Below are 26,635 nucleotides of genomic sequence, written 5' to 3' on the forward strand. Positions count from 1 at the left end.
CAGGAGGATCTGAGTTCAAATTCGGCCTTAGACACTTAACACTTATTAGCTGTGTGACCTTAGACTAGTCACTTAACCCCAATTGCCCTGCCTTCCCCCTCCAAAAAGCAAAGAAAAACAAAACAAAACATACCTGTCACTGTGCAAGGTGTTAGGTATACAGAGGCAAAAATGAATAAACATTAACATGTTTCCAAGGAAATACAAAAGGATTTTGGAGGGTAGGAAGTATATCTAACTTATCTTTGTATGTCCCCCAAATGCCTCGTATGGATGCCTTGTACACAGAAGGATATTTAATAAAGAGTGAATGGAGAGCCCCTCTTTAGAGGTCAAGAGGTGAATATTATTGATGACTTTCTGTAGGCACTGTTCCCATTTTTGTTGTCAGACCTGGGAGGACAGGAAGAATGATCAATTATACCATTCAGTCAACCAGCTCCTTGAGTTATGGTAAATCTGACACTCCCTCCTCAAAAAAAAAGTATGAGAATTGTTGCTGTTTGGATCAAATAATCTGGCATGTTTTGGTGTTTTTTTCACCCTTGATATAAGCTGTGTACCTTTCTTATCTCCCTATCCACAACTAACTTCCAAGCCATATTTATTTGAGCCAATAAAAATTTCACCCTCACAAGACTCCTTGAAAAAAGAAATAAAAACAAAGCAAAATACTATATTTTCTTCTACTGCTTTCAAGGACAAAATAGAGATGAGTTACACAGAGCTTTTGATCGAGGTCCTTTTATTGAATGACACTAGATAGCTTGGCATGATTGCCTTAAATTTGCCCACCTGGTAACTGAGTGTCCAGCTAGTTAGAAAACAGCAGAACAGTGTAGAAACTGACCAAATCGGGAGGCCTGCTCAGATAAAAATACCTGGTGGAATTCGCTGCTATATACCTCTTGATTGATGTAGCTTTAAGGTTAAGAGGAAAAAGAAGAGGATGGGAGTTAGTTGATTGAAGATTACAAGCTCAAATCACATCACTTTGGGAGAAGATTTGTTCTTGGGTCCTTCTGCCCATTTTCCTCCATTTAAGTCTTACTTAAATAGATTTTCTTACTCTTTAGTTTGTCACTGCCTCTCAGTCCTTCATGCTCCTCTCATATAGAAAAAAAGTGAGAAGGATACAGATTGATATAGTAAAGGCAGCCACTTCAACTATCCCCACATTAAAATATAGTAAGTAGGCAAATGGTACTATTTAGTTTCAGAACTCTTGTGCCTATGGTGAATAAGAAAAGAGGTTATTTTCAGAAATGAATTTGTTTGATGAAAACTTTTGTCCCTGTATCTGTGTGTCCAGAAGGATTGAAAACAGAACAAATAATAGCTAAATAGCTAGCATTTATATAGTGCTGTAAGGTTTGCTAAATACTTTACCAATATTATCCTGACAACGGGTACTATTATTTGTCCCCATTTTATAGATGAGGAAACTGAGTCTGAGAGCTCAATGACTTGCCCATAGCCACACAGCTTGAAAGTGTCTGAGGCTGGATTTGAACTTGTATTTTTTTTTTTTTTGCTTTTTGGAAGAGGGAAGGCAGGGCAATTGGGGTTAAGTGACTTACCCAAGGTCATGTAGCTAGTAAGTGTGTCAAGTGTCTTCAGCCATATTTGAACTCAGGTCCTTCTGACTCCAGGGGCAGTGCTCTATTCACTGCGCCACCTAGCTGCCCCAAATTTGTGTCTTCTTGATTTGAAGTCCAGCATTCTATTCCCTATACCCCCTAGTTGCTTCTGTAGATCTCTAAACTGTGGAGCTGGATTATGTATTCCTTAGGGTCATTGTCAATACACACTTGTTACTACTGTTCTGCTTTATTAACTTAGGTAATTAACCTTAATTATTAACCTAGATAATTAATAAAGCATTCTATATTTTTTTAAAGTAGTTGGTCATGGCTATCTTTTGTGTAACCAGTGTTTAAAATGCTGCTAAGTTGTTGAGAATGAGCTGAATACAATAAGAACCGTAGCCTTAAAGTTGCTTTAATTTTGAACCTCTAAAAAGAGAGAGAATTGTGTGCCTAAACTATCAATATTTGAGTAGATATACTACCCATCTTGGATATAGTTGAATAAGGATGTAGGAGAGAGTGATTTCATGGAGACAGTCTACTTTAGCAGTCTAGAGGGTTCAAGGAGCTGGAAGTCAAGGGACATGTGGGTAGGGGCTAGTTTCCCCACAAGTCTTGGGGATCTCCTGGCCACCATTTAAAAGTTTGTGCTTCCCTCTTGAGGGAACAGATTGGACTATACTAGAACCTTCCTTCCTTCCTTTCTTCTCACTTCCTTCTCTTGGCAGTCTCTCTTATCCAAAGAAGCCCCTACTCTATTAACTCAGGTAGGAATATTAGATTCAACTGTCTCTCAGCCAGTCAGGAGTTCTATCTCCTGGATATACACAGCCTCTCTCCACTCTCTTTCTCTTGGGGGGGAAAGGGGAGAGAATCAAAACCAAAAACATTACAGACCTGAAAAGGGAATAGGGTTACATGGTTACAGACCAGTTTGTTGAGGATAGATCCTGGTAATTAATTGTAATTCTTTGCATAGCAGTTATAGAATCTCTGGGCTAATAAAAAAAGGATGGAATTCAGTTCAGAAAGTGTTTATTAAAGACTTAATCTGTGCAGTGTTATGCTGAGCTCTGAGGGAGAAACAAAGTTAATATAGGCAGTGACATAGTTCCTGTCTTCATGGAGTTTATCGTTTAATAGATGATAAGCTTTATACATACACAGCTATAATACATTATAATATATGCTTTAGAGAGGTGCAAAACATACATGAGGTGTGAGGAGAAAAAGGTCATTGGCAGCATAGACAAATCTTGGTTTCAGGAAGGAAGCAGCATTTAAGTTTGAGCTTAAAAACAGGTAAGAGTTCAGCAAAGATGGGGAAAGGACAGTCCATATCAGAACATTGAATAAAAACATGGAGGCAGGACACCAGAAAGCATATTCTGGAAAGTAGTGTAGTTTAGATAGATGAGAAATTCTTAATTGTGTGTATTGTGGACCCCTTCTTAGAATGTTGGTAAATGCATAAGACAAAATACATAGGATTATAAAGAAAATCAACTATATTGAAATACAGTTGGAAAAAATATTTTAAAAATGGATCCCAAGTTCAGAACTCCTGAGCTGCACCATGAAGCCCATGGTAGGGAATAATATGAAATAAGGCATGAAGAGTAACATGACCAGCCCTGTATGTGAAGAAGATTGGTTTGGCAACAGTGTAGATTTGAAGGCATAGGATGGGGACTTATGTAGCAATCTAGGGCTAGGCACTGGGGTAATGGTAGTGGGAACAGAACTTATGGGAGATACATAAGAGAGAATTGCAAAGAATGAGACATAAGAGATACATTATTTGGACCAGGCCAGTGTGGGGATTTGTTTTGTTAGATTATGAATATTTGCTACAAGGGTTTTGGTTTGTTTTTTTCCAGTGGTAGGAGTGGGTTATTGTTGTTATTGCTGTGTTCTAGAAGAGGATCATGACATCAGGGAGGTGATGCCATGACTTGCAAGTGAATTGGATTTAAGTGAGGAAAGGCTGTGCAAGGTCACCAGCCTCACTTTCTCCTCTGGAGCCATTTGAGTCCAGCAGCCAGACATGGATCAGAACAACTGGAGATGGCCCAGGATGGAGTGGGAGACCTTTGGCCTTTTTAAACTAAGGTCTTTAACAAGTCTCAGTTTCACTGAGGCAATGCCCTTTCAGTGATTAAGGCTAAGTAAGAAATGAGGCAGAGAATGGCCTTTTTGACTTAGTCCAGGAGAGAGTGGGAGGGGGAGAGAACTAATTTTTGTAAATTAAAAAAAAATTCAATTTTAAAAAAATTAAAGAGAATTGCAGGCATAAGAATCATCATATCTTGGTGATTATGATAGATAAGGAAGTTTAAAAAGCAAGGGTAACACTAATGTTTTGAATGGGAGAAACTCAGTAAATGATTGACGTTTTCCAAAACTGTGATCTTAGAAGGAAGAAGAATTTTAGGGGAAAAAGTAATCTTGATTTGGGTGGTAGTGGAATTTGAGGTGCCGGTGAGATAACCAGGTTGAGATGGCCTGTAGGTGATAGGAGAGGATTTTTTAGGAGCTTAGAAGTGCAGTGTGGGTGAAATAGTGGGTGACCTTTGTAAAAGTAAGATTTCCAGCGAAAAAGCATTAGGCTTCAAATATGTGCCTTCTTTCTTAAGTACTGATGATTCTCAGTGGAGGGCCAGTCTCTCTCATCACCTAATTGCGTGCAACCGAGGAAAATTATCAACATTACTGTCAATAAGGTGCTTGGGGGATGCACTAATTGCTCTCCCCAGATCTATCATAGATCCTAATTTTTCAGTTTCTTTTTATAATGCTTCTCTCCAGTCAAAACAAATAAAATTGTTGCCACTAATAACCTTAGTGTTTGCTATTGGTGAGGATCACATTTCTTCTTGCTGAAGTGGTCAGATGGATTACCATAACAGATTTTAGGGCAGATCTTTGGAGATACTTTCAGGGATTAACAGAGTAAACTATGGTGTTGGGGCCAGTGAAAGAACTGGGTCTTTGTAATCAGCTCCTGCGGCTGGAACATGTAGGTTTCCTGGCAAATGCCAAGATAAATTCAGGAAAGCCAAGATGGGAAAAGGAATTCCATTTGGCTCACTCACCCCAGAAGTGAATGTATAGGGTGTGCCAAGTTTATGGTGATGCCCACTATGAAACTTGTGTCTCTTCCTATACATCACAATGGAAAGAGAAGTTGAATTCAGTATTTTGACAGCACTTGGATGTGAGGTTTTTTCCCTCCCAAATTTGTGTTACAATAGAGGTTTTTGTTTGTTGTTTTGAAATTATCATAATCAATTGTGTTGTATCTCTGGGGAAAAAAAAAATCATAAGTTTGTAAATTTAAACTCACAACCCTAGTTCTGGAGAGAACCTTAGAGGCTCTCCAGGAGCCTTGTTCAATCCATTATTCAGTTTCTTTTTATGATGTCTCTCCAGTCAAAATAAGCAAACTTGTTGCCATTAATAACCTTAGTGTTCGGTATTGTTCACGATCACGTTTCTTCTCGTTGAAGAAATCTCCTCCTTTTGTAAGTGAGGGTATTGACCCAGAGTGGCTGTGATTTGCCCAAGCTCACACAGGGAATAAATTGATAAAGGTAAACCCAGGTCCTCCGATTCCAAACTGGTGCTTTTTTCTGCAGAGATCTTAGTGATAATTTAGCTCAGCCCCTTCATTTTTCCGATGAGGATACCAAGGCCCAGAGAGGCTATGTGACTTGCCATTAAAATCTAAAAGAAAAAAATAGTGTTTTAAAGGACAGAGAAAATTAATAGTTCTACAATTTTAACTAAAGGATGTAGTGATTGAAAGGTGTTCGGAGTGACTGGAACCTAAGATGTGAATTGATTCCTGCACAAAGGGTGGCAAACATTTGAAAGGAGAAAATACTGGTCTTATTTTGATATTTTGAGAGAAGGGATAGTGTAGAGCAATCGTGCTTGATCTCCAGTAGAAATCTCAGCAATATGAGTAGAATCTAGGATCCTGGGATAGAATCATTTAAAGATAAAGAACAAAAGGAATCTTTACTGATTTGTTGTCTTCAGACAAAAACTCAGTTAGCACAGAAGGGCTGAATGTGTAGCAGTGACTTTGGGCTCCTGCTTTCAGAGTGAGGCTGACTGCATCTTCTTGTCAGAGTTCTTGGGGTCCTAGTGATTCTTCTCCCATACTATTTATTTACACTCCCATTTCCCATAAACCTTTGGTGCATTTAAGAAATTAACATGAACTAGCTTTTACAAAGATTTGTTTATCGTGAAGATGTAGCCATTAAAGCATTAAAAGAATTTCCACCTCAATTCCTAGGAACATTTTCCTTCTCCCTTATACCACGTGGGTTCCTGTGGAGAGTGGACTCAAACTTAACACTGTTTCTACACAGTGCCTCTCCCATCAGGCTATCTTACAAATATGGCATAGTGAATGGATGAGTGAGGTTACATCTCTGTTATCACTGGACTGGGCAGGTCATTTGGGACTTCATTTCCTCATCATATAGCTTCTGAAAAAGCCCCACTTAGACTTTGCTCTTGGACTCCCAGAGTGAGGAAATTAAAATTACCCCATATATAACTGATTCAACTCTATAATTAACCCTAATCCATATTACTGCCCCATTTTGTCAAGCCACCTTTCTCTGTTCTTAAGCTGAAAAATGCAATTTTTGCTCTGAGTTAGTATACTATGGTTGAAAGACAAAATTGTTATCATTCATGCTGTTAGCCCCTGGGACATCTGCTTGTCTGCTGGTCCCAACCAACTTTACGTGGTGCCATCCCACGAAAGACATGTCATCTGTCTTTGCCTGTCCTTTTAAAATTAGGGGACTTGGTACCGATCCCCTAGCCAAGATTACAAGAGGCAGATGAGTCACTTAAAAGTTACCGTTCCTTAATTTGTCAGAGAGGGGTATGAATGCCAACACACTTTCTCCAGAAAGGAATGAGAAGAGCAGCCCACTTTGATTCTTGTAAATGTCCCCTAGTTATAGCTACCCAGCCATCTCTTCATTTATGCAAATATCTGACTGAAATTAGTGATAAAATGTCCAAACGCTCCAAATTGGGGAGCAGGGTGCTTCTGATTCGTGTCATTATGCCTTTTAGAAAGCCAGCTCTCCAGACTTGTCCATAGAGGTCTTATACTTTCTTGGGACATGGACAGTGCACAGAGAGCCAGGCCTGGAGTCAGGAAGACTTATCTTCCTAAGTTCAAATCTGGCCTCAGACACTTCCTAGCTATGTGACCCTGGGCAAGTCACTTTACCCTGTTTGCCTCAGTTTCCCCATCTGTCAAATGAGTTGGAGAAGGACACAACAACAACATTATAGTGTTACTTCAAGTAGCTTACATCCTACTGGGGAAAGTTGCCCAGAGCAGAAAAGAATAACTAAATGCATGCCTCCTATTGACTCGGAAAAGTCAACCACATATTAACCTTATCTGTGTTCTATTGTGCTTTTATCTGTTTTGTTCAATATTTGCCAGTTACATTTTAATCAGGTTCAGCTTTGGGCATCTTTTTGGACGCCTCTGGCTCAGAGCTCTGAATGTTAAATGACCCACACGAAGAGCCACAACCAGTATGTGTCAGAGCTAGGACTTGAACTCAGGTCTCCCGGACAGGAAGGACAGCCCTCCATCCGCTATAACACTAAATCTCTATAGAATATATGCAAAATAAATACAAAGTAACGGTATCCTCAATTTTTTCCAGTGAGGATACAGAGGCCCAGAGAGGTTATGTGACTTGCCTTCAGATCTAAAAGAAAGATGGAGTTTTCCTGACTCCAGCTAATATTATTTTGGGTTTTCCCTATTCTTTGCTGTCTAGTCCATTATATTTCAATAATAAGCTTAAAGGTGGGGTAGAACATAGAGCTGGATTCTTGAATTTTTTTATCCATTGTTGATTTTATTAAGAAATGACTGTCATCGATTAGAGCTGTTGTCAGCTCATGTCCTAAACTCCTGAATTGGGATTCCAGTTAAAATTGAGGTTACTGAGTGTAATGGAAAATATTGATCGACCAGCACTGTTTACTCCTCATACTTGATTACAGTATTACTGTTTTCCCCTCCAGTATTGACTTCTTACCTAACTTTTAAAACCTGGTACAACCTATCATTCCAGAAGAGTTTTTGATGTTAGATTTTAACTCAGAATATTTCCTTGTCATAATAGCATAGACAACTTAGAAAAAACTTGTTACCCAAATCCTTTGCTCTACATGCTTCTGTTTTGGTTTTATTTGCTTTTTGGAGGGGCAATTGGGGTTAAGTGACTTGCCCAAGGTCACACGGCTAATTTTTGTGTTAAGTGTCTGAGGCCGGATTTGAACTCAGGTCCTCCTGACTCCAGGGCTGGTGCTCTATTCACTGTGCTACCTAGCTGCCCCCCATTACATGCTTCTGAATTCAATTTCTTGAAATTGGTTCACCAGTACTTCATCTGTACTTCAGAGCATTCTGCAAAGTAAGTGATATCCCCATTTTCTATATAGGAAAATCGAGGCTCACACACACTGTGACTTGCCCATAGCAAAAAAGTATTAAAATTGGGATTTAAATCTAGGTCTTCCTGACTTTGGGTCCACCAGTTTAGTTGTTATGCCTTGCTTCCTCTCTCTCTTTTTTTTAATCCTTTCTTCCATCCTGATTTCACTGTAACCCTAAAGAGGATGCGATTCAGGCTTCTCTGTCCTTCTCCCTTTCTCTGAAGGAAGCATCTAATCTTCCCTTAGGTTTCCTAAGTTTTGTTTTGTTTTGTTTTGGACAGTAACCACAGGAAAGCATAGTTGTAATATAACATACAGAAGAGTTAGGAGACATCTTAATAACTTGACCGTAGGAAATCCTTATGTTTAATATGTGAACTCAGATAAGTTTTGCTCCGGCGTTCCCGGTTTCAGCTTTGCCTTTTAAGAACCCCACTCTTCAGGGGCAGTTAGGTGGCGCAGTGAATAGAGTGCCAGCCCTATAGTCAGAAGGACCTGAGTTCAAATCCGATCTCAGACATTTGGCATACTTACTAGCCGTGTAACCTTGGGCAAGTCACTTAACCCCAGTTGCCCTGCCTTCCCCCCTCCAGAAAGCATAAAACAAAACAAAAAAAGAAGCCCACTCTTAGTTTCACTCTCTTTGGGGTGGGATTGAATTCTCTGGCTTCTATCTGATATAGATTAAGGCTGGCAGCAGTGCCAGGATTTTTGGTCCCTTTTGGGTTATTATTTAGCCATTTCAGTCCTGTCCTACTCTTTGTGACCCAATTTGGGTTTTTCTTGGCAAAGATACTATAGAGTGATTAGCCATTTCCTTCTCCATTTCCTTCTGTCTCATTTGACAGAGGAGGAAACTGAGGCAAACAGGGATAAGTGACTTGCCTAGGGTCACACAGCTAGTAAATGTCTGAGGCCAGATTTGAACTTAGGAAGATGAGTCTTCCTGACTCCAGGCTGGGCCCTCTATGTACTGTGCCACCCAGCTGTCCTAAATTTTATCTTTTAGTATGTGTGGTCCATGGAATGAGGAAGGTACTTCATATGACCCTCAATTTTTCTCTGAGCTAAAGGACTCCCTTAAAGGACATTATGTTAACTTTTGTCAACGTCATTGGAAGCCTCTGTGGGTCTAGACCCTTGAGCCCTACCTTCATCCTTGACTTTCTCATCCCAGGGGATAGCAATGAGGAATGGGCTTCAAAAGCGGCTGACTCCATGGAGACCTCCATTGTGGATGCAGTGGCTAGAGTGCTGGACTGGGAATTGGGAAGACCTAGGTTTCCATTTTGCCTCTGGCATGCAAGTCATTTAATGTCTCTGAGCCTTTTCTTCACGTGTGAAAAAAGAGTAAGATGTACCTGCTTCATGGCATTTTGAGGTTGTTTTCAGCCTCAAACGAGATAATTTATGCATAGTATTTTTCAAACCTTAAAATGCTATATGTAAATGTCAACTCTACATTTTGTGCGTATGTTAGGACAGTGTTTACTAGGGGAAGAAACAAATGGAGCCTAGGAAACAGGAGGGAGGCCAGGTACTGAGAATATTGTCCAAGAATTTAACTCCTAGGGGCGGCTAGGTGGCGCAGTGAATAGAGCACTGGCCCTGGAGTCAGGAAGACCTGAGTTCAAATCCAGCCTTAGACACTTCACATACACACACACACACACACACACACACACACACACACACCCTAGAATGGCAGTGGCACTGAACCATTCCACACCTAATGGGGGCTGGTTCTTGGCCCATCATTGGGCCTTTCTGGCTTGGTAGGACCTTCCAGAGGTTGGCATAACTTTTGAGCACTCAAAGGTCACCTCTGTGCCATGGCAAGGCTTGAGAACAGGCCTGGAGTATAGATTTTTTGCATCTAGATCTACTTCAGGGACCCCACTAGCAGTCTGGTGAAGCTTGTGAACCCCTTTTCAGAATAATATTCTCAAATGCACAAAATAAATTAGTGGCTGAAGTAAAACTAGAAATCTGGCATCTTTATTCCAGGCCCAAGTGCTGTGTTCACAATTGGTCTGCCTTTTGCAGACAAACAGAATTGAATCCCTTGATTTGGAGGTAGATAAAACAGAAATTGGAGGATCTTGGGCAATGATTGTGTACTATGACTCAAATTTCTCTATGGAAACATACTACCTGTATATTTTATCTTTGAAAGGTATCCCGAAGGTGATGCCTTTTCTCTGGACAAATTTTTGAAAAATACAATTTAATCCCAAGACAAATTTGTAAAGAGCTGGAAGTCTTTTTATAGCATATTTTTATGTCATAGGAGAGGAAAGGAAGGAGTTCAATGCAGATTACTATTAAGGAGTCGTGTTTGTGGTGCATTAGGTGATACATTAATTACCATTGAGATGCCTCGTAATTTCAGCCAGTCAGACTTAATTACCCCAGTGAGGACACAGTGAGCATCTCAGATGCTTTCTGTTTGCTTTGTGTAGCTCATCTTCACTCTGTAAAGCTAAATTTCAGCTTTCAAACAAACAGCTGAAGTGAGGAAGGGGGTGGCTGCTAGTGCCAACAGCTGTTGAATATTAAAGCTAGGCTGGATGTTATGTTAAATGGAAACTGGCGTCCATGTTAAGGGAGTTGCCAAGAATTCTATTCTGAGGAGGCTGGGGTAGCATTTGGAGTTGGAAAATGTTTAGGCTAAGCTAAGCTGAGATACAGTGGTTGTGAAGTAGGTTTGGTTACATCCCAATTAAAACATTGATTTTTCTTCACTTTCTTCCTTCTCTTCCTCCTTCCTTTCTTTTCTCTTTTCTTCCCTCTCTTCTTTCTTCCCTCCTTCTTTTCTCCCTTTCTTCTTCCTCCCACCCTTTCTCTTTCTTCCTTCCCTTTTTCCTTCCCTTCATCCTTCCTTTTCTTCTTTCCTTTTCTCCTCTCTCCCTCCCTTCATCTTTCTCTTTTTCTCCCCTCCTTCCCTTTTTCTTTTTCTTCCTTACCCTTTCTTCTCCCCTTCTTCCCTCCCTCCTTTGCTTCTTCACTTTTTTCCCTTTCTCTCTTCTTTCCTTTCACAAACCAAATTCAAATTGAGAGTAGTCATTATGCAGTGAAGGGTAGAAATGAGAAATAGTGAATTAAGAGTGGTAGACAAATGGATATGTCATAAGAAGATGTTACTAGTACATGCTGGATTAATAAATGAACAACTCTCTTATAACTGTAATTATCATAGGCCAAACAACTTTATTGTTTTTCCTTCCTTTTAAGTGACCAGATTGAAGCATTTCTAACTTTAATCTTTTAGTCTTTTAATCTTTGAGATTCTGTCCTTCCTTCAGAAGTAGGAATTTGGTCCATTTATTCATTCAGCAACTAGTTATTAAGTGTCTAATATATACAAAGCACAGCAAAGGGAAGAAGATACAAAAATGAATCTCCCGGATACTCATAGTGGGAAATACCATAAACTACACAGACAGAAAACATGTGCAAATTATATCCATGGATTGGAAAATAATTCCTATGAGAAAATAAAGGGACATGGTTACTGCGGCCAGTGCAGTTGGTGGGCTAGCGAGCGATGAGAATAACAAGATGGGGGTGTAATCAATAGTCTGTTTATTACAGGACCATTTCACACAGAGCCAAAGATGCAAGGGTCTCACAGAGTTTATATGCTCCCCCAATAGAAGGTCTATGTGACCCCAAAAAATGTAGACACCCCAAAAGAATGCAGACAATGTACAAGGACCCTCCCTTAATCTTGTTTACTATTTACCCTTGCTTAAGGTTAGTTATTTATTAGGGTAATATCATAGGACCATATCCAGAGGCATAAACAAAAAAGGTTTACACGCCCTCTTGCTTATCTGCCATGTAATCTTGCAGGTAACTGTATAGGGCAGGGGAATATTCCTTCAGCGGGGCCAAGGGACCCCAAAAGTTCTCTACATCCAAACAAGTTTATACATCCTCCTGCTTATCTGCCCTGTAACCTTTAGGTAATAATATAGGGGAGGGGAACATTTCATTAGCGGAGCCGGGGGACTCCTGAAAGTTCTCTACACATGGTAAAAGAGAAGAAAGGAGGAAGTAGGAGATGGAAAAGAGGGAGAAGGGAACACAAAAGAAATCACTAAAATGTCTGAATTCTCCAGACTCCTGTTGCATTTGTTTCCTGGGCCACACTGAATTTATAGTGCTTAATTCTATACTCTCATGTACTAGTCTGTATTAATTTTACCTTATTAATTAGATTATGAACCAGTCTAAGTCAAAGATGGTCCTTTCTTACAAGAGACCTCTCATGAAATGGGAGTAATCTACAAATATATGTAATGTGAAAACAAGACATATCAAAAAACTTTTTCAAAAGCTAATAGATGATGATAATGTAAAAACAAATTTGTAAACATGTGAAAAAAATAAAATTACGTAAATCTGCTGAATATGCTCACACCAGAGGCAGTTTGGTGCTGTGTAAAGTGAGCCAGGTTTCGGGTCAAGGACCTAGTTTCAAATATCAACTCTTACACTTACTATCTTTGTAACCTTGAATAATACAGTGTCCCTCCCAGAAACTTAGTTTCCTCATTTGTAAAGCAAGTGGGTTGAAATAGGTGGCCTATGAGGTTTTTTCCAGTTCTAAGTCCATAATCTTTTTACCATGCAATTCTCCATAACCCTTTCAATCACCTACAACTTTGATTCTTCAGAGATTAGGCTCTTCCAGTATTCACAGCCTTATAGCATTGTTGGGAGAATATGGTTTTAAAAAAATTAAATTTTCATGATGGAAAAGAACTTGGGATTGCTGAAAGCATTGTATATTTGAAAATGCAATCCAGCCTACTCCCTCCTTTCTATTTAATTTTGAGCCCAAATGTATTTCATAGGACAATAGGCATTTTTCATCCATTTAGTTTTTCCTGTATGGATTATAGCAGATTAGGTTCACCAAGAGGAGAATGCTACTTTTCTTCTGAGGATTCTAGGGAGAAACCCTGAATATTTAGAGTTTCTAGCTCTGTTGCGCACAAGATCCCATCCTGTGTATTTTGCACTATCAATCAGCCACATGATATCAATTTATTTTTAAAAGGAAAAGGTCAAAAGGAATTTACTGATGAATGTTAAGTCACTTATTCAGGGTCACTGCCATATCTCTTTCACTTTGATGCTAGCTTATGCCTTTCTCCTTGATAATTACTTATTGGTTAATAAGATTAGGTTTTATATAGCTATTCTTATATGCCTGGATATTACAATTATATCATCATCATCATCATCATAACATTTATATAGTGCTTTAAGGTTCGCAAATATGATTACAAATATTATCTCATTTGATCCTCACAACAACCGTGGGAGGTAAGTGATGTTACTATCCCCATTTGACAGATGGAGAAACCAAGGCAAACAGATTAAGTGACTTGCCTTTTTATAATAGAAAGATTATTGATTCTGGTGTCAGGATTTGGGTTTAAATCCTGCCTCTGATGCTTAATTTCTGTGACCTTAGCATGTCACTACCCCTCTTTGGTCCTCAGTTTCCTCACCTGTAAGATGGTAGAGTTGGTCTACAAAGACTGTGAGGTCCCTTCCATGGCTAGGTCAATGAGTTCACCTTCTCCTGAAATATTTCCTATCTGTGGATTCTTCTCATCCTGAAACTAACTCCTGGTGAATTAGGAGATAAAGCAGATGGTGCTGTAGTTGCTAGTCTCTGGGAATGATTATGTTTTTCTCTCCCCAGAGAGAAAATTCTATGATTCTTTCATGCATCTCATTTGTGCCTGCCTTCACTGCCAGTCTCGGGAGCACCTGCTGCCTTTGCACATTGCCTAGGAGCTAGTCCGCTTCTTGCTTGGATACCCATTCCTGAAACAAGTGCTCTGAAATGCAAGCCCTGTGATCAAAATGAAGGAAATATCATATAGAGTGAGAAGATAGGAGAGGAAGAAGGCAGGGGGAGACCCCAGACTGAGTCCAAGGTATTCTGGGAGAGATCCAAATAAAATGAGTAATGGTAAACCATGAACAAGTAATATGTGCTTGTTTGAGGAAGGGGAACTTTTTCTCCCCCAACCCCCTCAAATCCTCTTCCCTTTCTTGGGAATTCAGCTGAAGTTTCTTGGAAAGCCTGGGTAGGATAGACCTTGTACTTGTAATGGTGCCTTCTTCTGCTGCCTCGTCATCTCGCTTCTCCAGGGGGACTCGGGGTTTTATGCCAACTGACAGGCTAGGCATGTCCTTTCACAGATCCCATCCTAAGTACTGCTATGTTTTGTCTCTGACCCAAGGGGGACTGGCTAGCTCTTTCTACTACTTTACCAATTCCTCTCTATTTGTAATCTGTTAAAAAAAAATGCAGGGCAGCTAGTGGTGCAGTGGATAAAGTATTGGACCTGGAGTCAGTGAGACTCATCAGTTCAAAACCAGCCCCAGTTATTTACTAGCTGTGTGACCCTGGGCAAGTCACTTAACCTCTGTTTGCCTTACTCCACTGGAGAAGGAAATAGCAAACCGCTCTAGTATCTTTGCCAAGAAAACCCCTTGCACAGTATGGCCATGGGGTCCCAAAGAGTCAGACACGACTGAATTAACAGCCGCAACCTAGACTCTAAAGTTCAATGTTCTTTCCACACTGCAGGAAGATTTTCATTAACCCTTTGGCTTATTCGAAGACATCCTCACACTTCCCCTGCCTCCTTTAAAACTTTTGCATCTTGACATCACTGAGTGCTGAACCTTGAGTCAGGACATACTGGGTTTTGACTTCTGCCAGCGATTTATGCTAACTATGGAACCGTGGAAAAGTCAACAGACCTCTCCGATCTTCACTTTCCTCATCTGTAAAATGGGGATAATAGAAGCACTTACCTTCCAGGGTTGTTGTGAGGTTAACATGTGCAAAACATTTTGCAAACCTTAAAAGAATTATATAATAGAAATGTTTTGCATTTATATATATATTTATAACTGCATATATGTTTTGCATATATAAATTTATATACATAGAATCAGTATCAAATTGCTTGCCTTCTCAGGGAGCTGGGAGAAGGAGAAGAGGAGAGAATATGGAACTTAACATTTTTTAAAATGAATGTTAATAATTTGTGTTTACATGTAATTGAGAAAAATTGTAAAAATTTTAAAGTAGCTATTATTTTTATTGTAGCTATTACTGTTATTGTGGGGTCTCAAATGAGATGTGTATAAAGCATTTTGCCAAACTTAAAATGCCTTGTCAATGTCAGTTAACTATTACTGCTTTTATTACTTCATCCCCAAGAACATCTTTTAATGTTTCAGGGAAGTCCCACTTTACTCTCATACCACATTTCATGCCCATTCTCTATGATGGCTGCTCATTTTTAAAAATCCCACCATGAAAGCACTCCCAATTCCGTTCAGAGCAAACATCAGCAGACACTGACCAGCTAAATTAGAAAATTAGCCTCTGCTCTTTGAAACACCACAACATTTTCCTGCTCCCTAAAACCACGTGTGAAATTAGTCTTGCCCATTTCTGGCCATGTGCTAGGCCTGAACACATCATGATATGGCCTTCTGTGAAGCATCCAACACAGAAAAAATTCCTACATCAGATATCACCAGTTCACCATTTATGGGGCATCAGAGAGAAATATCACAAGACTCAGTGTTCATTTTCTGGGTGGCGCATGTGGTGCATTTTCTTTTCGTCTCCTGTTTTTGTGTTTTGGTTTTTTAAAGCTTGCTACTCCAAGCCATTTTAAGTACATTACACAATCTAATGAGATCCCTGGTATACAATTGTGCATCCCTGAAAAATAGCAGTAATAATTGAGTTGTCACCCATGTGGAAAGGGTAAATCCTAACACCATGTGTTATTGTCAGAGGCCTCATGCTGAGATTAGTTTCAGATGGAGTGTCTTTGTAGGGCTGTAATTAAAATCCTAAAGCAAATGTTTGTCTAAAATTTAGGCCTACATTGCCTTTAATTCACTGTACCTATATATCACTGTTATAATAATAAAAATGGTAGTAGTAGCTAGCATTTACATAGCATTTTAAAGCATGTAGAGTTCTTCACAGATATTATTGCAGGTGCCCTTTAAGGGAGAAATTTATATAAGGGTTAGCTGGTACCACTTCCTTTAATGACTAATGTCAATATGCAGCAGTGTCTTTTCACGTAAAATCTGAAAATACTAGACTTTGTTTAATGTATGGCTTCTTAGTCTTTTCTGTGTGTCCTAGACTTCTGTGGAAGTCTGGTGAAGACTATAGACTCAGAATCACACAGCTAATACATGTCTGAGGTTGGATTTGAGCCTAATCTTTTCCTGACTCCAGGCCCAGTGCTGTATCCACTGGGCCACCTAGCTGCCTGAATACATACATACATACACAGGTCAATTTTTTTTTAATTTTTTTTTTTTGCTTTTTAGAGGGCAATCAGGGTTAAGTGACTTGCCCAAGATCACACGGCTAATTTTTATGTTAAGTGTCTGAGGCAGGGTTTGAACTCAGGTCCTCCAGACTCCAGGGCTGGTGCTGTATTCACTGCACCACCTAGCCACCCCCCACATATCATTTTTTAATTATTAGAGATGACTACTCTGTCCTTTTGGATGTTTTCCTCCCAGACAATGTCTTTTGTCTCATACCTGACCATCCGTCACCAGTCTGGTGACTGCCTTTTAAACTCAGTCTCTTTTCCCGCCCTCAATTCTCCCCTCTCTAGGATGAGTGATTGCAACGTAATGGTATAAATTGCTTTGGAAACTCCTCCACCTTTCTCTGAAACACATCAGCTTCCTCACAGCGTTGCCTTCTTTTCCTTCAGAGCCTTGTGATGGGCTCTGGGTTTTAATGACCACGCCACACATCCCAGCAAACTTTTCGCCATCAAGCAGCTATGTAATTGTCCTCTTTATGAGTGCGATTGTTTTCCTGTGTTGCCTAGAGGTTCATCTTTCAGGACCAGGCAGCATAAATTGCATTATCTAACAAATAAGAGGCTGCCATCTAATTAACAACCCTGAGTTTCTCAGTCTGGTTAATCATCATTAAAATCAGTTCTTAATTCTTTCCTTAGAAGAGCTAAGAAAAGTGGTTATTCAGCTACATGTGATTACCCACAAACACAGGCAGGGTATAACCCATGGAGAGGTATTGTAGGTGTTGTGTGTGATATAAGCAAAAGTTTGGGTGAAATGCTAAATTATTGAAATATTAAAATATTGAATATATGAAATTATGTATTTATACCTGCTTTGGTGAATAGTATCTAGATCCTGACAAGCATGGATGAATTGTTTAACCCAGAATCACAAAATCTAAGAATTCAGAGGGTTTAGTGATTATCTCCTCTCTGAGTAAAGTTCTTCTTTTTACAAATCAGTCGATCTGGGTCCTGGGAATTATAAAGAAAAACATTCTAGGGGTGGCTAGGTGGCACAGTGAATAGAGCACCAGCCCTGGAGTCAGGAGGACCTGAGTTCAAATCCAGCCTCAGACACTTAACACTTACTAGCTGTGTGACCTTGGGCAAGTCACTTAACATCATTTGCCCTGCATTCCCCCCTCTAAAAAGAAAAAAAAAAAAAGAAAGAAAAAGAAAAACATTCTCTTCCTGTCCTCAAGAAACTCACATTCTGTCTGGGGAGGCATATATGTATGTTCTCTGTGAGCAAAGCAGAATTGTGGTAGCTCAAAAGAAATGTGAGATGTGTCATGTTTCTATTCAGAGACATCTCCACTCCAAACGTTCGTATGGTCTGTTTGGGCCCAACTGGTGGTAGAGCCTTCCAAACTTGTATTGGTCTGATTAGTCACGTTGGACACACAGTACCTTGACCCTGACACAGTGATGTTATTTTGGTCCTCTTAGAACACAAATAAAAGGGGTACAAGGTAATTTGGCTGCAGGGTCAGCCACTAGCTGCTATGGGGATTAAAAAAGGCTTCATACTGAAGGTGCTGTTGGAGCCACGCCTTGAGGGAGCCTAGGAATTTTAAGAAGAGATGGAGGAAGGAATATGTCCTGAGTGTGGGGGACACAGTTCATGCAAAGGAGTCCCTGGAGGTTAGTGAGTGGGGGAGCAATGTGGTCAGATCTGTGCTTTAGGATGATCTCATTGGGAGGTTTGTGAAGGACGACAGATTAGAGAGGGTATTTGAGGTAGAGAGATCTGTTAGAAGGTTGTTGCAAGGTCTGTATCCCAAAGAGATCAAAGCAAAAGAGCCTAGATGTACTAAAATATTTTTAGTAGTTCTTCTTTTGGTGGTAAAAATTGGAAATTGAGGGGATGCCCCTAAACAAGTTTTGGCATATGATTGTGATGGATTACTAGTATGCTATTAAAAAAAAAAAGGGGAGTGGTTTTAGAAAAACATGGCAAAACTTATATGAACTGATGCAAAGTGAAATGACAAGAATCCAGAAGCTCATTGTGTACAGTAACAGCAATGCTGTGATCAATACGGTGATCCAAGATAGTTCCAAAAGATTCACAATGAAAAATGCTATCCACCTCCAGAGAGACAACTAATGAATTCTTGAGTCCAAATTGAAGTATAATTTTCTCACTTTCTTTTTCTTGCTTTTTTTTTTTAAAAATGGCTAATATGGAAATATGGCTTTGTATGGTTTCCATATTTGCTATATAATTGATATATTTATTGCTTGCCTTTTCAGTGAGTGGGGAGGGAGAAAATTTGGAACTCAAAATCTAAAAAGAGAAGAATGTTTAAAATAAATAAACAATAAATTTAGAAGGGAAAAAAAAAGAATAGTCCAGGTGATGAGGCTGAACTAGGTTGGCAGCCCTTGTAGTGGAGATTAAAGGGAAGAACCAGAGATATGTTGTGGAGATAAAACTGGCAAGATTTGGCAACTAATTGGATATGGAGGTGAGGAAGAGATGATGATCCAGTGGTCTGCTGTTCCCTTCCCCCTCAGGCCTTTCTGGGGCTGGACCCCAACATAGTATGGCTTATCTTGGCTGACAAGACCTTCTTTCTCATTTTGAACTTCAGTACAAAGTTCCCTCAGGTGTAACTGCTCCTAATTACCCATTCATTGGCTAAACTGAAATGACAGACCTTGGACCCAGTGAACTTTGAGCACCATTATTCTTAGTTACAGGATTCAGAAACGCTTTCCTCTCCAATGACATCATGGTGATCACTTATCTATTAGAAAGTGGTTCTTCAACTTATGTATTTGTATCAAACCCCTTTAGATTTGGGATGTCAGAAATGCTTGATGCAAACATTTTTACCCATTTTGTAGCTTTACTACTAATATGCTACAAAATAGAATTCATCTGTTTTGTCTTTTGTGATCTTCTCTGTCCCTTGTCTTGTTATGAATTCTCCTTTAATTATACTTATAAAGGATCTTCTATTATTTTTATGAGGTGACCATTTATATTTAAATTGCCTGTTTATTTTATATTTATACTTATTTAGTTTATTGGGTTTTATAGAAGCAAGTTCCTTGGTCTAAAGCAATGTTCTGGCAAACTTTTATCCAGTCATTCTTTATAAAAGGGATATTTTTTCCCCCAAGTAATTTGTGATCTTGGATTTATTGAACACTGGATTGCTTCTGCATTTTCTCTTTAGTTTGTTTTTCCAATCTGCTTTAAAAAACAAACAAACAAGTAGCAAATATGGGGCAGCTAAGTGGGGAAGTGGATAGAGTACTGGGCCCGCAGTCAGAAAGACTCTTCTTCCTCAATTCAAATCTGTCCTCAGACACCAATTAGCTATGTGACCCTGGGCAAGTCACTTAACCCTGTTTTCCTCAGTTTCCCCATCTGAAAAATGAGCTGAAGAAGGAAATGGCAAACTACTCCAGTATCTTTGTCAGGAAAACACCAAATAGTTTTAATGGATATTGCTTTATAATTTAAGATCTGGTAATACCAAACCTCTTTCATTACCTCTTGATCATAATCTGCCTTGAAATTCTTAGTCTTCTATTTTTTTTGCTTTTTTATTTGGAGGGCAATTGGGGGTAAGTGACTTGCCCAAAGTCACATGGCTAGTAAGTGTCAAGTGTCTGAGGCTGGATTTGAACTCAGGTCCTCCTTACTTCAGGGCTGGTGCTCTATTCACTGTTCCACCTAGCTGCCCCACCTTAGTCTTCTATTTCTACAAATATTTGATTGGTATCAAATTGATAGCATCACTATCGCAAGTATCATCATTTTCATTATATAGGCATGTCCTAGCCATGAACAATGAGTATCTCTCCAATTATTTGAATCTTCCTTTATTTCTGTAAAGATTACTTTGTAATTGTATTTATATAAGTCTTGAGTATATTGTAGTATATTAACTTATGGGCATTTTCTGCATTTTGCAAAAAAAAAAAATCTTTTTTTTGGCCTTTTTTGGAGGGCAACTGGGGTTAAGTGACTTGCCCAAGGTCACATGGCTAGTATTTGTGTTAAGTGTCTGAGGCTGGATTTGAACTCAGATCCTCCTGACTCCAGGGCCAGTGCTCTATTCACTGCGCCACCTAGCTGCCCCAATTTTGCCAATATTTTGAATGAACCTTTTCTCTTTTTTTGTTTCTTTCTCTTAGTGCTGAACAGAAATTTTGATTTTTTTAAAAAATTATGTTTTGCTACTTTGCTGCAGCTATTTAGTTTCTTTGCTGATTCTCTGGGATTCTCTAAGTAAAGCATCAAATTGTGTGTAAATAAGCATAATTTTTTGTTGTCTTTGAAGATGTTTATTTCTTTAGCTTCTTTCTCTTGTTTTTACTGGTATTGTTGTAATTTCCAGTACTATATCAAATAACAATAGGGAAAGGAGATATCCTTGAACTTACTGGGAGAGCTTCCAATATTTCTGTATTTCAAATAATTATACAGCTCTTAGTTTTAGATCCTACTTGGGGTTTTTTTTTGGAGGGGGAAGGTAGGGCAATTGGGATTAAGTGACTTGCCCAAGGTCACACGGCTAGTTTTTGTGTTAAGTCTGAGGCTGGATTTGAACTCAGGTCCTCCTGACTCCAGGGCCGGTGCTCTGGTCACTGTACCACCTAGCCGTCCCCCAGATCCTACTTTTAATCATGTTGAAGAAGGGTTCTTCCAAAGGGTCTTCTGACCTCCAGGGTTTTTAAAATAAACAAATACTTTATTTTGTCTGAGTCTATTGATGTAATCGTATGCATATAATTGTTTTTATTGTTTATATTTGATTATGTTCATTGTTTTCCAAACGTTGAGCCAACCTTATATCCCTAGAGTAAATCCAACTTGATCATAATGAATAATTTTAAAAAAATATTCCTGTAATCATTTTGCTAAAATTTGCTTTAAAGGTTTTGCATTAGAATTCATTAGCAATACTGGTTTTTAGTTCTTTCTCCCCTACGTCAATGCATTTGTTAATACAAACTCAGCTATAGGCACCATGTGCTAAATTTCCCAGTGCTGAATAGAATTAAACCACAGCTTAGGAAAAGATTAGAAAAGGTTTAGAGAGCAACATCTATTCAAAATAAGACCTTACATTTTGAATAATCAAAATTGAGAATCATTTATCCATACCTGCCTTGTGTCACGTCCCCCTCCCCCCTCCACACCCTTACACATGTTCATACATACACACATAACTGTCTCTCTTTGTTGGTGGAAATAAAACTATAACTTAGAGTCTATCCCTCCATTTTAGTCCCAGTTTATTTATATTGTTTACACTTTTATTTAAAATAACACATGCAACTTTTAAGTACTCAAACTCTTAATATAAGCAGATATTATGACAGCATTATTATTATAATAATACATAAGACAATTAGTGGATAAAAGAAATGCCTCCCTCTTGCATTCTTTTAAAAAGACTTTTAAAAGCCTTCTTGGAGAAGGCCTAAATGAAAGCATTAAAATGATTTAAATTCTCTGTGCAGAAAGATTGAGAAGGGGTTGGGACTACTTAGACTATAGAAAAATGCAGATTGATCTCAGGGAACCCTGGATACAAATAATTTAATATACCAGAGACTTCTTGATTACTGAATCTGGGTGATTTTCATTGATTTAACAACAAATAAATATTTATTAAGTATTCAGGCCCTGTGAAAGGTACAGAGATGAACCAGTGGTTCTTTCCCTTAAGGAATTTTTGCAGGAAAACTTGGGTCTAACTCAAGGGTTCTTATCCTAGGGTCCATAGACAGACCCCCAGGGGCTTCATGGATAGATTTTAGGGGTTCTCTGAATTTGGATTGGAGTAAATCACATCTTTATTTTCACTGCTTCCTAATTTAACACTACCTTTAATAATGAATTTGAAAAAAATGAAAAGCATAATTCTGAGAAGGGGTCCATAGCTTGCACCAGACTGTCAAAGGCACAACATAAGAGCCTCTGATTCAACTACCTAACACTTGAATTTCAACACTACTTTGCTCATTTTTCTTTAGTATTGCCCTAGTACAGGGGAAGGGAAGAGAAACATAAGAGCACATCTCTAAGTTTGGAGGGGGATCTAGAGGTCCTTTATCATTTTACAGATGAGCCAACGATCCCAGAGAGGTTAAGTGACTTGCCCAAAGTCATATGGGTTGTAAGAGAAGAGAGAGGATTCGTTGTTGGGTCCTCTGACCCCCAAATCGGCTTTTCTTTCCATTTCACCATCTAAATTCTCTCCATCATTCATAACTATGTTACATGGTAGTATGAGCTAAGCACCAAAGAAATACAAACTAAGTGGGGTGCTTTGGTCTTATGGGCGGCCTAAGAAGATAGAGGAAGGCTTAGTGTAGCAGGCATCTGAGCTAGATCTACCTAGAAAGATTTTGATAGGAAGAGGTGAGTAGAAAAATTGTACCACTTGAAGGAACGTACAGAGACCCAGGGGCCAGGAAAACATGGCGCACGGGTAGGAAGCCAACCATTTAGGGGGAGTGAAGGATAAGAACTCCATAGATGGATTGTCAAGTAAAGCCTAGGGGGCAAAAAAACTTAGGAGAAGGATATACAGAGGAGAAGTCCAAGTGGGGCACATTTATGTCTGGAAAACAGCATGGCTCATCCTTCAGAAAGTCTAGCTTACATTCTTGCATGTGAAGGGTTAGGGGGATGGAAGGTAGGAAAGTAGGCCCTGGGAGGGGGCACCACGGTAACTCTGGACAAGGCCAAGTAAGGGATTTAGGTTGTACAACATGGCATTTAGCATGTAGTATGTAGTAGGTGCCATATAGATGCTTACTCCCCTCCCCCTCTCACCTTCATCGGTAGTGCTGGGATTCAGAGACAGACATAAATATGATGGCAATAGAATGGGGGGGGGGGCGCTACCCATTCTGTGGATGGTTTCCTATATTCCTGTGAATGACTGATCCACATTCTTTTAGGTTATGAATTAGGCAGATTTCCAGGTTTGAATTATTTCTCTACTGTATGAAATAGTAAATACTTTTCAACCAAAGGATGTATTGGGAACTGGGAGAACTGAGTCTGCCATTTTCAGGCACATTAAAAAAGGTAATTTTAAAATCTAATACAGGGAAGGGAATAAGCATTTATATACTACAACTATATACCATAGATATGATATACTCCTACTAGTATATTACTACTACCACTACCACTACTACTACTACCACTACTACTGCACTACTACCACCACCACCACTACTACTACTACCACCACTACCACTACTACTATTACTACTACTACCACCACCACTACTACCACTACTACTACTACCACCACTACCACTACTACTATTACTACTACTACTACCACTACTACCACCACTACTACTACTACCACCACTACTACTACTACTATTACTACTACTACTACCACTACTACTACTACCACCACCACTACTACCACTACTACTACTACTACCACCACTACCACTACTACTATTACTACTACTACTACTACCACTACTACTACTACTGCTTCTATGTGCCAGGCATTGTCCTAAATACTTTTACAAATATTACCTTATTTGATCCTCATAACAACACTGGGAGGCAGAAGCTGTTTCTTATCCCCATTTTACAATTGAGGAAAACTGAGGCAAACAAGTTAAGTGACTTGTCCAGGGTCACACAGCTAGTAAGTGTCTGAGGCTGGATTTGAACTCATCTTTCTTACTCTAGGCCTCATGCTCTCTCCACTGAGTCATCTAACTGCCTTGCATGTAAATCTTCATTGATATATTATGGAGGATAATCCTAAAAACATAGGTTGAGAGCTTAGAAGGGACTTTGGAGATTATGTAGTACACTCCTCCCCTTCCCCACTCTGTTTTTACAGATGAGGAAACTGAGGCCTAAAGAAATGATATGACTCATCCAAAAACATAACAGGTCTTAAGTGACAGAGTCAAAATTTGAACCCAGGTCCTCTGACTTCAAATCCATTGCCCTCTCCTGTACACTGTGCTGATTGTTTTTACATAGCATTTTCAAGTAATCATAGATAGAGAACTGGAAAGGTTACCTTAAAGGTCATTGAGTTTGATCTCTTCATTTTCAACAGGAGGGAAACTGAGGCCCCTAGAGGTTAAATTCCTTCCTGAAGCCGCACTCTCTGGGGAAGGATTTAAGCCTTCAACTCCCTGACTCCAGATGCCACATTCTAGTTATTCCAGCATGCTGCCTTCTTGAAGGGCATAATGGAATAAAAGAAGTTCAGATTTGAGTAACTTCAATATTACATATTAGATTCCCCAAATTACTCATATCTAATTACTTAGAAATTAGATCCCAAAGTTACAGGTGTTAACCACACCCAGCTTGGTTGTGGGATGAAGTGGTCCTTTGAGGAAGAACATATATGGGCTATGTCTGACTTTTGGGAGCTGCTAAATAATTTTAGATGGAAATTACGCAGGAAAGCTTGGGTCTAACTCGAGGGTTCTTACCATAAGGTCCATAGACCCACAAGGGATACATGAATGGATTTTAGGGGGTCTCTGAACTTGGATCGGAACCAATGACATCTTTGTTTTCATTACCTTCTAAATTAGCGTTACTTTTAATTGTAAATTTGAAAAAAAGGAAAAAGTATGATTCTGAGAAGGGATCCATAGGTCTCACCAGATCGTCAAAGAGGCCCAGGACACATAAGAATCTCTGGTTCAACTACCTAATACCCGAGTTTCAACACTACTTTGCTCATTTTTCTTTAGTATTGTTTAGAGCAAGCCCGTCTTTAGCATTCAACAAGGCATCCTCCACACACCTGTCAATCAACCAGGCTCCACACTGTATAAATCTTACTTAACCCCAACCACTTTCAGATTCCCTTTGTTTCCCACCATCCCTCCTCCTGCCTCCTTCCAATCATTCTAAATTATGTGGAAATTTGTATCTTGTGTATTCAGTGCCAAGTTTGTTCAGATTTAGAATTCCAGGTTTCACTCTGTCAAAGTTCTGTTTTGAATGGAGACTTTAACCCTAGGCCTATCCTTTTCCCTCTCCCATTCCACAATGTAATATTCATTAGTTGTTTCAGGAATCTTTGACTCTTCATGACCCTATTTGGGGTTTTCTTGGCAGAGATATTGGAGTGCTTTGCCATTTCCTTCTCCAGTTCATTTTACAGATGAGGAAACTGAGGCAAACAGGTGAAGTGACTTGCCCAGGGTCACACAGGTCTTAGCCCAGATTGAACTCAGGTCTTCCTGATCCCAGGCCCCACCTATCTGTCCATAGCCATGGGGAGAAGTTCGCAGTTGTAGATTGGATTCATTATGATTGAGGTAAAAGAACCGCTGTTGATTTGGCCGTTGGCCTTTGTCTTTGGTTAGTACAAGTAACAGCACTTGAGGGTGTCTCTGCTCAGGAAGTAGGAAGGGCCATAGTGGGGCTATTTTCAGTTGCATTTAAAGAACACAGCTCTGGGACTGAGCTGAAGAATCAGTTCTGCTGTACTGTCAGGACAGCCCATTTTCTCCTTTATTTCCTATGATTGCATAAGCATTCCTAGGGGGATCTCTGAAGATTGTTGTTGACACTTGGAAAACCTCTGCCACAGTTATTCACATGTGACATTTTTCCAGTGGGGAATGGCAGTCTCATTTTTAAAGATATAACTGTGACTTCCCAGCTCTAAATCTGATTCCTACTATCTTTTTGCAAATGAAGAAACTGATGCCCCAAAAAGCTGGACCCATAGAGCTGGAAGGTTCCTTCTTCTGTCCAATCCTCTCATTTTGCAGGTGAGGAAACTGAGGCTCTATGGGTCCAGCTCTTTGGGGCATCACCTATGGAGTCAACAAGTCTCTTGACCTCTGTCTGCCTCAGTTTCTGCATCTATAAAATGGGGATAATAATAGCACCTACCTGCCAGGGTTGTTGTAAGCATCAAAGGAGATATTTGTAAAGTGCTTAGCACATAGTTAAGTCCTATATTAATGTTAGCTATGAGGATGATTTTGAAGAGCAGGAAGATGAATCATTAAAGATTTCTCAAGAAGGGAATCACATGAACAGACAAGCATTGTGCAGGACTCTTCCTAATATAGGAAGACACATGGAGTTAGAGAAACCAGTTTAGAAACTACTGTAGTATTGAGTAGTTTACTGTTCCAGCTCTGAAAAAT

At 39.4% G+C, this 26,635-nt stretch overlaps 1 protein-coding gene across 3 annotated transcripts in view; it reads left to right on the forward strand.

Moving 5' to 3' along the window:
• The window catches only part of MCUB (mitochondrial calcium uniporter dominant negative subunit beta), a 78,751-nt gene that overhangs the window by 38,401 nt on the left and 13,715 nt on the right, over positions 1 to 26,635 (forward strand). The gene's annotated exons all lie outside the window — the stretch shown is intronic.

This window comes from Petaurus breviceps, unplaced genomic scaffold (genome assembly GCF_028583685.1).
Source record: "Petaurus breviceps papuanus isolate PSGF00001 unplaced genomic scaffold, PetGlider_PUasm1.0 126, whole genome shotgun sequence".
In the NCBI taxonomy this organism is placed as follows: Eukaryota; Metazoa; Chordata; class Mammalia; order Diprotodontia; family Petauridae; genus Petaurus; species Petaurus breviceps.